Genomic DNA, 14,948 nt, shown 5'->3' with positions numbered 1-14,948 from the left:
AACCAATCAGATTCTAGCTGTCATTTATTTAGTACATTCTACAAAATGACAGCTAAAATCGGATTGGTTGCTATAGGCAACATCTCCACTTTTCAAACCCGCAGTTTAGTAAATATACCCCCCTAGTCTCTGTATTCAAAGACTGTGGATAGGAGTTTTTGATCAGTATGAAAAGCCGCATTGCAAACTGTCTTCCTGTTGGCCTAAATCTGCTTTAACAGAATATCGCCAACTTATTTTAAAAGAGTGGAAAGATAGTAATGTTCACCTTTCTTTAACCTCTTTTCCAAAAAAGATTAAAAATATATCTCAGACTGTGTAAAGAAGGAACAGACAGACGAGACGAATGATGGATGAAAAGTCAGAGGCAGGCTGGTGGGAGGGGCTAGCAACGCATGCGCCAGCCAATAAAGTGGGTGTGGCTAAAGTGACAGTGATGCGGTGAGGTCTTGAGCCATTACAAGTGGATCCTTGTATTAAAATTTTTCCGAAAATAATTTATATTTTTTATCTACCAGCAAACACAGCACTAGAAAGGACCAGAAGCAGCATATATTCTCTATACTGTTATTAGAGTCATACATTACAAAGGAAAATACAGCTAATTGAATATTGACCAGAAACGCGCCAGTCCATTAGGTGTTCAATGAACACGGTGCACAGTGTTCGACACAATCAATAGATAGCTGCTCGGAAAGGTTCTGGCAGCGACGTCTAGCGCATTAACAGCATGACAGACAAAATTTCTTTGAAAAACTTTTTCCTCAGGTTGAAATATTTCCTTTAATTATATAAGCTGTTTCAGGCCCTATAACATTAAAATGCAGCTAAAAATGAAGCAAGTTGATAAAGATTCCCAGGAATATTCCCATCTGTACATGCAAGAGGTCTCACAACCTCATTCAGATTATTGGACAATAAACTTAGGCCGCGTTTCAAAAGAAAACAACACAATGAAACTTTGCAAACATCTGTTTTCATTCGCTATTAGGCTTCATATAACCAACTTTCCCGATTTTTGGCGGGACACCCGGATGGGTGGGCCACAAAGGGGGTGGAGTTTTGCAGGAAAGTGGGAGGGGTTTTTCCGAACTGCGCCCATTTAGGTGAAACGGGGGTGGGGCATATTTTGTTCCGCTGTTGGGATTCTAAAATGTTGGGAAGTATGATATAACACAGCAGATACATTCCTGCTCACATACGCACACAGAGCACTATAATATATGCACAAGAAATGAAGAAAGCACCTATCGGATTCAGAGGTGAAATCTCAAGCAGCCAATCAGAAGCTGTAAGGGGTATCTGGGCCTGCGGTCAGGTCTGCATCAGCTCCCAATTACGATAACACGCCCTTACTGTACTGGGTCAAAATTAGAACGACCCTTCCCTTCCCCTGTCGCAACTCTTCAGGCACAAATGTGAATGCAGAGGCATGCATGGGTGGGCATGCACAGTGCGAATTCACGCAATTTACGCTGCGCAAACTGGTGCAGATTCAACTATGCGTCAGGCCCAATTCTATACTTATTCCACATGTGTCTTTCTCTCGTTGCGTTCCATTGAAGACAGCGCTCGTCTGAACGAGCCCTGAAGATGTCTGACATTGTATGTAAATAAACTTGTTTTAATCATCAGTTCTAATTAAGCTGCTGGATTGGTCAATACATATTACTATTATAGTCACAATGAATTATTATTGCCCAAATGTTGGAAAGTATGCTCTATATACATGACTAGCAGAAATGCAGGAGTCCCTCCATAGAAACTTAGAGCTAATGTGATATCTAAGCAGGTTAAGAATGTAGCATACAGTAAATGCTGCTAATGGGAGAGTTTAACGAGTTGAATTATTAGGGTTATGTCAAAGACTTCTACAGAATATGGCAGCGTCAGCCAGCAACTTATGAGATAAATGGGCAGATTCATCAAAGGTCTCGTTTTCGACTCGCTCTAATACAAGAAAGGGAAAAGCTAGAAAAATTGGGAGGTCCAGGATGGAAATAACAGAACAAAAGCCATTAAAAAATACTTTCATATCAGAATATAACCCATTAGTGATTACAATTTTTAAAATACGGCGATAACTGATTTTTTTACTGTCAATAAACAAGCAATCTCATCGCCACAATTAAGGGTCTATTGATAAATGGGACTTGTTGTCTATACATAGCAGAGGCAGCCAAATTGTGGGTCCACCTAATATCAACTCATTAGGAATGAACTGAGTAGCTGCAGCCTTGTAAAACTCTTTCTAGCCGCCAAAATGACTCCCTCTGTTGTGATTATGTACAGGTACGTTATAACAGATCCGTTCTGACGTTCAAAGACAGGTAAAACAATGCAGCTAGCTCTTCCCTTCAACACTTTAAAGGGTCCTGTTTATTAAAAAGTGTCTTGGGTGGTTTTCTATCACCCATCTCGCCGTAGGTATTTCTCAGTTTTGATAAACAGAGCCCTTAAAGAACAGTACAGAGTGTCATCCAAAATACTGCCCAGCGGCTAATCTGTCAGAGAGGATTCTGGGTAGTGACCTGTGTATGTAAAGTGATGTGGCATAACTCAGTTTGTTCATCTTATGGCGGTAGTTCGTGCCCAGGAGCAGTAACGACGAAGCATTGTTATTAAGAGGAGGAAAACTGATCCGTAACTGTACATTTATTATAAAACAGGGTAATACTGAACGGTTACTGATGTACGACAATGACATTTCCACAAAGTACACAAAATCTACAGTCTGCTAGTCTACCGTGTATTTTATTCATGGGAAATGATGAAGTTAGGCCAGAAAGATGATTCTCTCAAGAAGCGGTCAGCAGTAACTGTATATATGTTGACTGCAAATTACTTTTAAAGAGAAAGTGTTACTCTAATCTACTAGCCAATATATTACAGAGAATATGTTCTTTCTATGACACCTATATTCCGTCACCGAACTTATGCGCCAGCAGTAGTTGAGTTTATCCAGGCTTTGTGTACATTGTCATGATTTCCAATTATTTATTATAAAAAATATTTATTGAGCCATAAACCATACGGAAATGGCCTTTTTGCAGATGGTTTAGGCATTTTTAAGTAATACATCTATGTAATAAAGCCTGACGCAGGAGATACCATTAGGCTAAGTATCGTATTAATCTGCAGTCCCCATCATTTTCAATGGGGACTGCGATCTGGGCCTAGCATTTCGGAGCTTGACCCTAATGGTTAACGCTGAAGATGGCGTTAACCGTTCTGCCCTATGGGTAGGGTATCTCAGGAGAGAGATCTTTGCATAATTAACGGGGACATATGCAGCCACTCACAAATACGCCAACTATTAGAACCTCAACACTCTGTCTTCACTTCAATTTCCTTCTATGTTCTATAAAAAGAAGCAGAGCAAGCACTAGTTAATGCCACTAAATGCCTAAATTTAACATTTATTTTGCATCAGGCACATTAACATGCACTCTGAGAACTGACAAGGGGGAGGCACAGAGGAGTCTGGGAAACGTTAGCACATATTAGAAGATTAGGTATCAATTTATATGCATGCTACAATTTTAATTCACTTTATATTCATTACTTACTCCACTAATAATTACATATTGTCACTCGGTTTTTTTACTGCTTGTCCTTGAACTAAAGAAGTGACAGTGTATTTAAGTCTGTAGTAATGCGCTCCACTAAATGGACTATCTCACTGCAGAAAAAAACATTAGTGCAATTTTAGAAGAACATTAAAGATTTTAGCGTTACATTTTTCCAAAGACGTTCTTTGTAGATACAAAATTGGGATTTATTTTTTTCCATGCAATATAATTAAGAATTATGGAATGGTAATGGGGTATGAGATTACTGGCAAACTAAAGAAAAATGATCTTATAAATATGTGACTGACCTTTCACCAGATACTCTAATGTCATATTATGGCTTTAATACCTGTGCACTATGAGATATACTTAAAGTTAGGAACAAAGTAAAAACTAAAAGGAGCCACTCTGTTCCCAGACAAACCATGTTGCAATACAAGGGGTGCAAATGTATTTACTTTTTTCATTGATAGGATTGAAAAGCTTGAAAGCGGAGTTATCTTAATGCTTTGATTGTCCTTTAAATACCCAGTCTTACTTTATTAGATTTTGTTCCTAACTGTAACGGACTACGCAGGGGGGCACTTGGAGGACAGGGGGCGTGGCCACGTCTTGATGGGGTCGTCATACCTAACAACTGTCCCTATTTAGGTGGGACATCCTGATTTGCTGGCCTGACAAAGGGTGGGGCTTAATATGAAAGTGGGCAGAGCCCCAAATATGTTAAGGGCTTAATATTGATTTTAAATGTTGGGATGTATGTGGGGGCGCTAGGCGGCCAATTATATCTCTCCCTTCTCCCAACATTCATGCCCGCGGGACAAACATGAGCCCTAAATTAAGGACTGCCCTGCTGAAATTGGAACAATTGGGGCGCTATGAAATATCCCATGTTTTATTTTACAAATGAGTTTAAACCATTGTCACAGGAGACCTATTGTCATGAAATCAATCACTCATATTTTGGATCATGGACAAGCATGAAATTTTTGTTTTCCTTTTCTTTTCCACCGATGTTCCCAGAAGCGATCGGAGCACATTACGCACACTTGTCTCATGTTTGACTTGTGGAGTTGTTGGAAGAGTAATTATCGGGGTTGCAAACATTTTAGAAGACATGTTTACATATTATCATCATTATAACATTTTATTGTCTGTATCACCACCATAATCTGCACTAAATTGTTTATTAAAGCTCCTCACAGTGAATGTAGAAATAATTTCCTGTTTCTTTCCATTTATTTGGAACCTTCTGGATAACGGGATTCTGGATAAGAGATTCCATCTCTGTATACAGAGGTCTACAATAGGAAAACTTGGGGTACAGGAAACGTTGTTGACGGTCAAGTAAATGACAAAAAGGTAGCAAAGTACAAAATCGTTAGACATTAGTAGGCCAATATTCTGTTAAAAAACACCTACACCTAACAATCAGTGACAGAATCTAGCGCTGTGACATCACTAGCGCTTTCCAAGGCGTCGGGCAAAACACACGGAACTAGAGATATAAATTCCATTCCCAGCCTTGATAATATTTCTCTGGAATTAAGCGTTACAGGCAAACCTCAATGCACCCAACCTAGCACAAGCTGCCAGTATGATAAATCCCTGCTCAGATAGATAAATATTATACAACAAGCACATCCCCTTGCAAATTCTCACTGGGGACAATTTCAACTTTTATCTGTGCCACAATAAACTTTACACAGGCACAGAGCATATCTCAGTAATTGTACTGTAACATTGATAAGCCCTTTGTTGCATTTTTATAGGATATTCCTTTGTGATTTATATTAATAGATTGTATGCATTTAATATTGTGGGAGATGGGTAGAAGTGACAAGTTATTTTTGCAGAGTTGTGCAGAATTGGTTAACCCCTACTGAACCACAGAAAGATAGCAATTTGCCAATGACAGCTTAACGGCTCTTAAACGGCAGTTTTTGTGAGTTCTACACAATTCCCAAGGTCCTTTTACACCTGCACAAAGTCTATTCAATTCGGTGGAGCATAGACACGTGCTCCCATTACTCAGGTAGCGTCTCCAATTTCGCATTTCTAGACATCATGCCCATGCTCTGGGTTTGAAGTTTGTCTTAACATGCCAAATCAATTCTCTTATGGTAAATACATTTTCACAGGTCATGCAAATAGAGGGGCAGAGTCAATTCGGCGCAAGGTGACGCCATGTGCCTCCGAAACAGTCTGTCCGAGTTTTTACCGAAATTTCCGATCATTATTCCTCCCGTCCCACCGAGGGATGCAGAACAATGAGCAGAGATTTCTTACCGTAATTGCCGCCAATATGCACTTCAAGCCCAGCGGCATCTTGCGCCGAATTTAATCTGCCCCAAAGAGTTTAGTTGTCATATCCTTGGTGACTGTATGGATATCAACAATTAAATTAAGAATGTTTCAGAGGTGGGGTTTTTTAGACAGAGACTTATAGTAAAAATAGGAAAGCGATTCTACATTAGGTTTTAAGCACTCTGCTAAATCAATCTCCTGCTAGTACTGAGTTACATGCGTAATCCTACACAATGAATGCAATGTGGCATGATAACATCAGTTGCCTTCTGTACTGTGATATGCTCAAAAAAAGAAAATCAGAAAACCTAAAAGAGCAGGAAAAAAAAGTTTTCAGAAATAAAGTTTGTCTTTTTTCAGGACTATTATGTGCGAATTGAATAAGGGAATCAACTTGCAAGAATAATGTGATATGAAAAAGAAAGAGCTAGTTCACTCTTTTCATTTTTAATCAGAAAAATGTAATGATGAGCTGACAATCCTCTGTGTGTATAGAATAGAAGCGACAAAATGTTCTGAATGAAAGAAATAGTCTTTTTTTTTTTTTTTTTTTAAAGAAATAAAGGACAAAGGCTCCATGCAGCCACCAGGAAACCGGACAAAGGGAATGGACGAGTGCATGGCAGAGTGTATCTGGGCACAGCAGCCTGGCACTCCGCCGGCTGTGGGAACTCTGTGTTAATTGCAAAGGCTAAAATGTGATTAAGAGGGTAATGACTGAGAGGTAGTCAAAAAAAAATAGACTGTTAGAGCATTAATATGCATGTCACTCTGCATAAAAACCACCAAGTCTGCATCCCTTCTGCGTAAAACTAATACAGTACACTATTGTATAATGAGGTCAAACAGTGTATTAAACTAAGCATACGGGGCATGGCACAATACCAATATAGGGACAACTCAATGATAGATGCAGGCTTGCAGATTTCATCGATGAGATGCAAAAAAAATGTCATCTGATTGCCAAACAAAATACATTCTTTAGCACATAACTAGATGTCACTATCATTTTCAATAAACCCCTTTTAAACATAAGAGGGCATTGTTGAAGTGAGGTTTTTTTTTTTCAGGCTAGATTTCGGATTATTACACTTTTATGATCAGATCAGCAACAAACAAACAGTTAAAAGATTCATATAAACAAAACATTACAGAGGAGACACAGCAAAGGTTCAAATAAAGGAAAAATTTCATCTAATGTTCATTACAATAATAAATAATATTATTATATAGTATATAATAACAAACATCAGGGTATCCAGCAATAAATAAATACAAATAGCCATTGGATATAACTCTTTCTACATGCAGCACACAGGTTTTGGGAGTGAAGGGGTGAAAGCCCTGTTGCCGGATTGCTGGGCGGCTCAGCTGAGGGTCTTCCCCAGATACTCCAGGATGATGCCCCCTACAGACAGCTGCCCCTCACCACACCACCCATGTGCCCCTCTCACAGACAAAGGAAGCTGCAGTTTGAGAACAAACTTCCCAATAACCTAAAACAACCTATTGTACCACGACAGTCAGACACATGGGTGATAGGAAAATCAGCAACAGAGAGAAACTTCACCGAGTTATACAGAGGATGCTCTGGACCGACTGAATTTCCAAATATGCACATAGTGACATATTGGCTTCTGATGGCTCCCTATTTTATTGCTTATGTGGAACAAGGCTGGCTGGTGGTTCTAGTCATGCATCCTCCTTAAGGAATAGAGATAGATAACTGTGCTGTACCCCCTCTCCTACCACAGCCCCCCCCCCCTTTGTTACCTAGAGTAGGGTGCAGTGAGAGTGCTGATCTGTAGTGTAGATCCAGGATCCCCTTGTGCAGTCCCTGCTTCCTCCACTCTCTGCTCCAGCCTTCTGTCTGCACACAGCTCCCATCCCTTTTATGTGGTGCTCTCCTTTGTTTTCATCTCGGCTCCTACCACTGAGGTAAATGACAGAGGGGACAAGTCCCCTTTCATCCTCCTACCAGTGTCATCAGGAAGGATGGACGGTGCCACAGTCATCTCGCCCTCGGTGCTGCACCCAGGCTGAGCTCAGAGGAGGCTGCATGTTGCAGCCCGATGCCAGCAGAGACTCTGCAGGGTTAATGCCCTCCCTGTGCTTCCAGCTCTTGGTACAAACCCTTCTATATATTCTGCTGGTGAAGGCAGCTGCTTGGCACACACTCCTGTCCTGGCTGGGGAATTGCAGGGCAGGCAGGGGGGTCTTAGACCACATGCACCCCCCATGCCCTGGGTGGGCAACAAGCCCAGGCTGGAGGGAGGGATAGAAGACTGACAGGATTCTGTCATTACAGTTTCTGGTGTATAATATACAAAACCTGCCAGACAGATGTAGATTCTCCTTCCATACAGAAGGATGTTGTTTCCAGCAGTGGGTTTAATATATTAATTAACAGTATTTTTGCATACATCCCTGTGCATCATCCGGACCATTATAATGAAGGGCCTCACTAGTACACAGCTTAGTAATAGAGTCTGGATAAGAGAGGTTTTATAACCCCTTCTATCCCAGCCCCCTGGTGTCCGAGGCAGACAAGAGACCACTTGTCATAAAGAGGAAGGTCTCCCCTTTCAAGTTCATTGACATAAGTGAATCCAACTGTGTTCGGGTCAAATAAAAAAAAAATATATATAAACAAAATGTTAATGTCAACTTGAAATAGTAAAATAGTATAATGATGATAGATAGATTGCTAGATAAATTGATAGGAGATAGATAGATAGACAAAGATAGATAGATAGATCGATAGATAGGTATGACATAGATAGGAGATAGATAGATAAATAGATATGAGTTAGATAAATAGATAGGATATATATATATATATATATATATATATGACATAGATAGATATTAGATAAATAGATATGAGATAGATAGATATTAGATAGATAGATGATAGATATTAGATAGATGATAGATATGAGATAGATAGATATTAGATAGATAGATGATAGATATTAGATAGATGATAGATATAAGATAGATAGATAGATATTAGGTGATAGATATTAGATATATAGATAGATAGATATTAGATAGATAGTTAGATATTAGATATATAGATAGATAGATAAATAAATAGATATTAGATAGAAAGATGATAGATATTAGATAGATGATAGATATTAGATAGATGATAGATATGAGATAGATAGATATGAGATAGATAGATAGATACATGTATGTTTGTATGTATGTCCATATGACGGATTTTACTAATACACGGACGCACTTCCCTCTCTCTCTGATGCTTCCATCATTCTATCCAAGGTCTATGAACCGAGTGAAGCTTCAGGCATTACTTGATTTCTCCAATAAATCTCATAGGGCGCAGGGAGCTTTGTGTAAAACCTTCAACTTTATTGAACCGTCAGCTGTAAAGAGGATGGGTAGCAGCTCAGGGAGGAGAGGAGCTGACTGAGGTTACTCAGTCTCCCCATTCTTAAAATAAATTTGAGAGGAACTATCCTGGCAGTACTGAAGCCAGTCTCTCCTCTCTCCTCTCTCTCCTCTTGTCTCTTCTCCCCTCTCTCCTCTCCTCTCTCTTCTTCCCTTTCTCCTCTCCTCTCTCCTCTTCCCTTTCTCCCCTCTCCTCTTCCCTTTCTCCCCTCTCCTCTCCCCTCTCTCCCCTCTCCTCTCCCCTCTCTCCCCTCTCTCCTCTCCCCTCTCTCCCCTCTTCCCTCTCTCCCCTCTCTCCTCTCCTCTCTCCTCTCCCCTCTCTCCTCTTCTCTCCCCTCTCTCCTCTCCTCTTCTCTCTCCTCTCCTCTTCTCTCTCCTCTCCTCTCCTCTCCCCTCCTCTCCCCTCCCCTCCCCTCCCTTCTCCTCTCCCCTCCCCTCCCCTCCCCTCCCCTCTCCTCTCCCCTCCCCTCTCCTCTCCCCTCCTCTCCCCTCTCCTCTCCTCTCCTCTCCTCTCCTCTCCTCTCCTCTCCTCTCCTCTCCTCTCCCCTTCTTCTAGAGCAAGGAGCAAATCCAGCAAATTTGCAACTGGACAAACCATGCAAGGGGTGCAAGTACAATATTTTATCTGACAGCTTTATTTTTAAACTGCAAATTAGAGGGTGTGACTCTAAGTTGTAAATCTGTCCTCTCATTTTAAATTTGCACCCTCCCCCCCTGCAGCACAACATGGTTTTGCCAAGATGCAAATTGCCTTTTTTTTACAGAGACCAAATCCCTAAATCAGTCTCTATTAGGATTGTCCAATGAATATTTGAGTTATGTAAAATTGAAAACATAGTTCTCAACATTTGGGTGTCCGGCAGCGGGACATGGGGCGTGGCCACACCGCGATGGAGATGTGGCCACACCCATGCAGTCGTATGTAGTGCTTTAAAGTGCTAGGCTACCCATACTGTCCTCTACAACCTCTCCATACAACCCCATTGCCGTGCGCACCTGGTCATGTCATGTCTGTGTGAATGACATGTCTGTGGAGTTTGTTTATAGAGCACACTGGAACACTGGTTGAAGAGGGCAGAACACATTGGTTTTACACCTAGATGGTCCACCCGAGGTGCACGCCTCCTCTCCGATCATGGGAGGCACCTTTGCAAAACGCTTCAGTATCAAGGAAGCAAAGACGTTTAAGCACTGTGCAATTGTGTAAATTTAATATATAGCTTACCTCGGGCAGCATGGTGGCTCAGTGGTTAGCACTTCTGCCTTACAGCACTGGGGTCATGAGTTCAATTCCCAACCATGGCCTTATCTGTGAGGAGTTTGTATGTTCTCCTCGTGTTTGTGTGGGTTTCCTCCCACACTCCAAAAACATACTAGGTTAATTGGCTGTTATCAAATTGACCCTAGTCTGTCTGTGTGTGTGTCTGTCTGTGTGTGTGTTAGGGAATTTAGTCTGTAAGCCCCAATGGGGCAGGGACTGATGTGAGTGGGTTCTCTTTACAGCGCTGCGGAATTAGTGGCGCTATATAAATAAATGGTAATAATAATACCTCCCAACTTTTGTAGTTCTTACTCGGGACACACTTGCTTGTGGCTATATTTAAGTTGCTTTCCTCCCAAAATGTCAGTCTCCAGCAGCGGGGAAGGGGGAGTGGCAACGTGACAAAGGGGGCTTGACCACACCCACAGAGGGCGTGTCTAGAGCTGTAACGTGCTAGACTGCCCATTAGAAATCTCCTTTCCTCCAATGTTCCCACCCCCGGGCGGGACAATGCCCTAGAATTGGAATTGTCTCTCTGAAATTGGGTCAGTTAGTAGATATGAAGTTGAGACATGCCCCAACCCTGTTCCTCTTTTCTAAATATACCATTTCAACGCTGCGCCCATCAACGGCAGGTCCTGTGTATCACTGCTTAGCAGGGCACATCTCCCAACTGTCCTGGGATCAAGACAAAAGCCCTGATCCATAGGGCAGTGGGCTAGTCCCTCATATCATGACAGGTGGGAAGTACATGAAAGCTGTTGTGGGGATGATCATTGGTCCATCCTCATTCCCCTTCACTAACATCTCTTTCATAGAATAAAACCTTTCATTGTTTTGTCCTAAAATACTGCTCCATTTACCTTATTTATGTCTTAAATGAATCATGAGAATGAGGGAACATCATAACTGCTGAGCAAAGCTGCGGTAAAAATTAGCACAGATGAAATTTCACGTCAGAACAGACGGCTTCGGAGAGGTGAGAAGTTCTGCTGATACAATCTTTTAGTCCCATTTTTGTGTGGCCTGTTGACATAACGGTCGCACCAGACTGTGTTTGTAAATTTACATTTCAGAGAATTTAGGCTAAATTCTGCTTTGTGGGGTGTTTGGGGAAGGATTGGGAACCCTTAAGGTCACATCCCTCTGGCAAAAACGCCCATGATTTCATGGTGAGATGTGGAATGAGGTAAACTTTCCACAGGACAGTTTGCAAATTTGGTTCATCTTTGGACGGGGACCGATCTCCGTCAGTTCTGAGCTTGTCCAAAATCAAGATCCTTCATGAAGTGGAAATGGCTGTTCAACCCTCCATATTGCAAGGAGCAATAAAATGTGCCCCGCCCTTCTAAAAATGTGCCCCGCCCTTTTACCACATTTATATAACCACACTCTGCAAAATGAAATCTAATTTCTGCACTCATCCACTGGTGCTCCTACTCCGAAGCCCTCACTCCGCTAGTCCCATGCGCAGTGAAGAAATGTAGGCGCTCTTGAGCCAATCAGAGTGCTCGTTTTCTAATAAAACAGTTATGTCTGTACTTTTTTTTTTTTAGATTCTACTACAGTGTAATGATATTTCTGGCACATATATTATCGTAGCTTTACTCATTATGAATCCAATAACAACTGTTATAAAGGTTCAGCAAACAAATGAATTATGCATGTGCACAGATCAATATTTTAGCATTCTCTTAGCATTAATAATAACATTGTAATAACATCTGGCAAAAAGAATAATAATTCCTATAGATTGTATAACCGAGGACGATAATGTGGCGCAAAGTCAATCAATGAGACCATAGTTTGATTGAAGGGTTCCAATCAGTTGCAAATGAAGACATTAGTGACACTTAATGACATGCCAATCACGCACAATATATATAGTTGAAGCAGAGAAGAGACAGGTCGGGATTATTCATCATTCTCAGTCTTAAATCTTCAGTCTTCTCAGATATTAAAATATTTATTACACCATTGTAAAATATACAATAACCCATCAATATTTATGGGATGATGTATCCACTACTGTAAATTCTAGTGGTATTAAAAGTCACTCAGGCGTTATGTGACCATATAAAAGCAAGAGGTCACATGGCGAGTCGCGGAAATCAAAAGTGACCTCTAATATTTATAATAGTTTACGGCAAAGGAAGTGTTATACCTTATAAAGCCACGTTTTCCCAATTGAATGTTTAAAAATGCGACTTTTGCGTAAACTCAAAAATTCATTGATACGATTGCGTCTCTATGGCTGCAGTCTGAGCATATGTACAGCTTTAAATCTAGCGTTCAGATACGTCTGGGGCACCGATGCCGCTGTCTTCATCTTCTACTGGTAAACTTGCACCAATCGTATGAGAGCGCAAAGATCTATGGTGTATCTTAGAAATACGTGTAAGTCAAAATTGGATGCATGTGTAAGAGGCGTGGTTAACTGGCATCGCCGAGCATCTGCTGTAATGAAGTTACATGGGAATTACCCTGACCTGACTCTCCATGTGAAAGTGGACATATGTATGAGATATGTGCAACTCAAAACACGGCTGTAAGCTCTGCGCAAGTGCACTGCCACAAATCTTACAGAAATAGCATTGTTACGTGGCACAAAGGAGTTTATGTCAACCTCTTAAATCTAGAGATGCTCACTGACCCCCGTGAACTGTTTTTGGTTTTGGATCTGGATTAGCTTTGTGTTTTTGTTTTTGGCAAAACCGTCCTCATGTGTTTTGGCTTTGGTTTGGAATTTTTTTAGGAAAATTCCTAAAATATGCTAAAATCACATATTTTTGCTCTTTTTTTGTTCCTACATTATTATTAACCTCAATAACACTAATTTCAAGTCATTTGCAGTCAATTTTGATCACATCACAGATCACAATATTATTTGCATACACTTTCGGATAAATACTGTAGCGACCTGGCTGGATGGTAAGTGACAGAGCAATGACACAAACCAAATCTAGGACACGTTGGCACACAGCAGTGGCAGAAAAGGAAAATGGTGCAAGATGGAATTGTCCTTGGGCCCGCCGTCCCTCCTGCCCACCGTTATGTTGGATCTTAATAAGGAATCCAAAAATCGCGAGATCCGACGATGTAACAATGGCGATTTGCCTCGTTTTCGATTCCGAGGGCACGAGAAAGTACAGAGCACTCGGATCCACTCGGATCGGGTGTGTTCGGTTCTCGAGGAACCGAGCCTGAGCATCTTTACTTAAATCAGACTCAAAGTGATGTCATCGGAACTCAACAATTATAAGCAATGACTTCATAACACACTATTAACACAGATGATAGAGTTATACATTTATAATCACTTGTGCATTATAAAAATAATAGTAGCATTCTTCAGTTTTCAGAGAGTGTATGGAGGAGCAACAAGACTTGAGTTGCGTGGGCTGCTGTAGGAAAGGGGAATGTACACTTCTGGTTTTAGCTGGGAAGGCCTGCTGGGACTTGTAGTCTCCAACAGCTGCCACCAAGGGAAGTCATCATTTGCTACTGTGAACATTCTGTTTGCTTTGGAAATTCAAACCAGGAGCCTAAATAAATTCAAGTGACAAACCGAGAAATTATTTGCCCGACAAACAGTTTCATTAGGAAATTTGGTTATCAGTCGAAGGTCTTCATTACACACTGCTTATCATCTATTTAGCATCACTTTGTTCTGCAGAGCTCAGAGAAAATACCTCTTTTCAGGCAGACGTGGTGCATATAATGATTTGTTTGTGTCAGCTACGGCTGGAGACAGCTGTTTAAGAAATTGTACAGCAATTTAAAACAGATAAGCACTAGCAAGTGGCGGGCGGAGGAAGGATACAGATTTGTAGTAAATTCCATGGGGATGGATGTGCCAGGATTTTTCAGAGCTAAGAGAGGATAGAGGAAAGACTAACTAACTTACTGTAAATGGGTTATATCTGTGGCAGAAGAATATTGGTATCTATCTTTTTTTTTTTTTTTTTTTTTTAATCGTTCAGGCTGATATTAATGATTTATGATTCTGGATTACCATGGCAACCACAGTTACATAGCAAATGATGTGATGGAGAGAGGTTTTGAAACGCACCTCTGAGCACTGTGACTTCCTCTTTCCATTTTCTCCGCCATCACATGACATGCTTAGAGCCATGAGACTGTGTCTGTGTAGCAAACTAACTGTGTCTGGCAGTCAATTTTATTTGCCAAACAGAGAGCTTTTGGAAAGGAGATAAGGATTTGTAGGAGGATAGCTAAGAAAAATGACAAGGCGGATGCATGCTTAAAGGTTACTTATCTTGCTGTTTACAGAAAAACAATCTATGCGGGATTGCTGCTTAAAGACAACTGAAAACAATTTGCGATTACAAGGGACGATTATTAATACCATTTAGAGCTCATCCACATGA

General features: G+C 40.9%; 1 protein-coding gene across 1 annotated transcript in view; it reads right to left on the bottom strand.

The window, feature by feature from the left end:
* DISP3 (dispatched RND transporter family member 3) overlaps positions 1–8,097 on the bottom strand; it is a 96,358-nt gene extending 88,261 nt beyond the window's left edge. The window contains exon 1 of the mRNA XM_075190205.1: positions 7,653–8,097. The gene's annotated coding sequence lies outside the window, so the exon portion shown is untranslated. The remainder of the gene's footprint in view (positions 1–7,652) is intronic.
* Positions 8,098–14,948: the final 6,851 nt, after the last annotated feature.

The sequence above is a fragment of the Mixophyes fleayi genome, chromosome 11 (assembly GCF_038048845.1).
Source record: "Mixophyes fleayi isolate aMixFle1 chromosome 11, aMixFle1.hap1, whole genome shotgun sequence".
In the NCBI taxonomy this organism is placed as follows: Eukaryota; Metazoa; Chordata; class Amphibia; order Anura; family Limnodynastidae; genus Mixophyes; species Mixophyes fleayi.
This window is presented reverse-complemented; position numbering and strand designations above follow the sequence as displayed.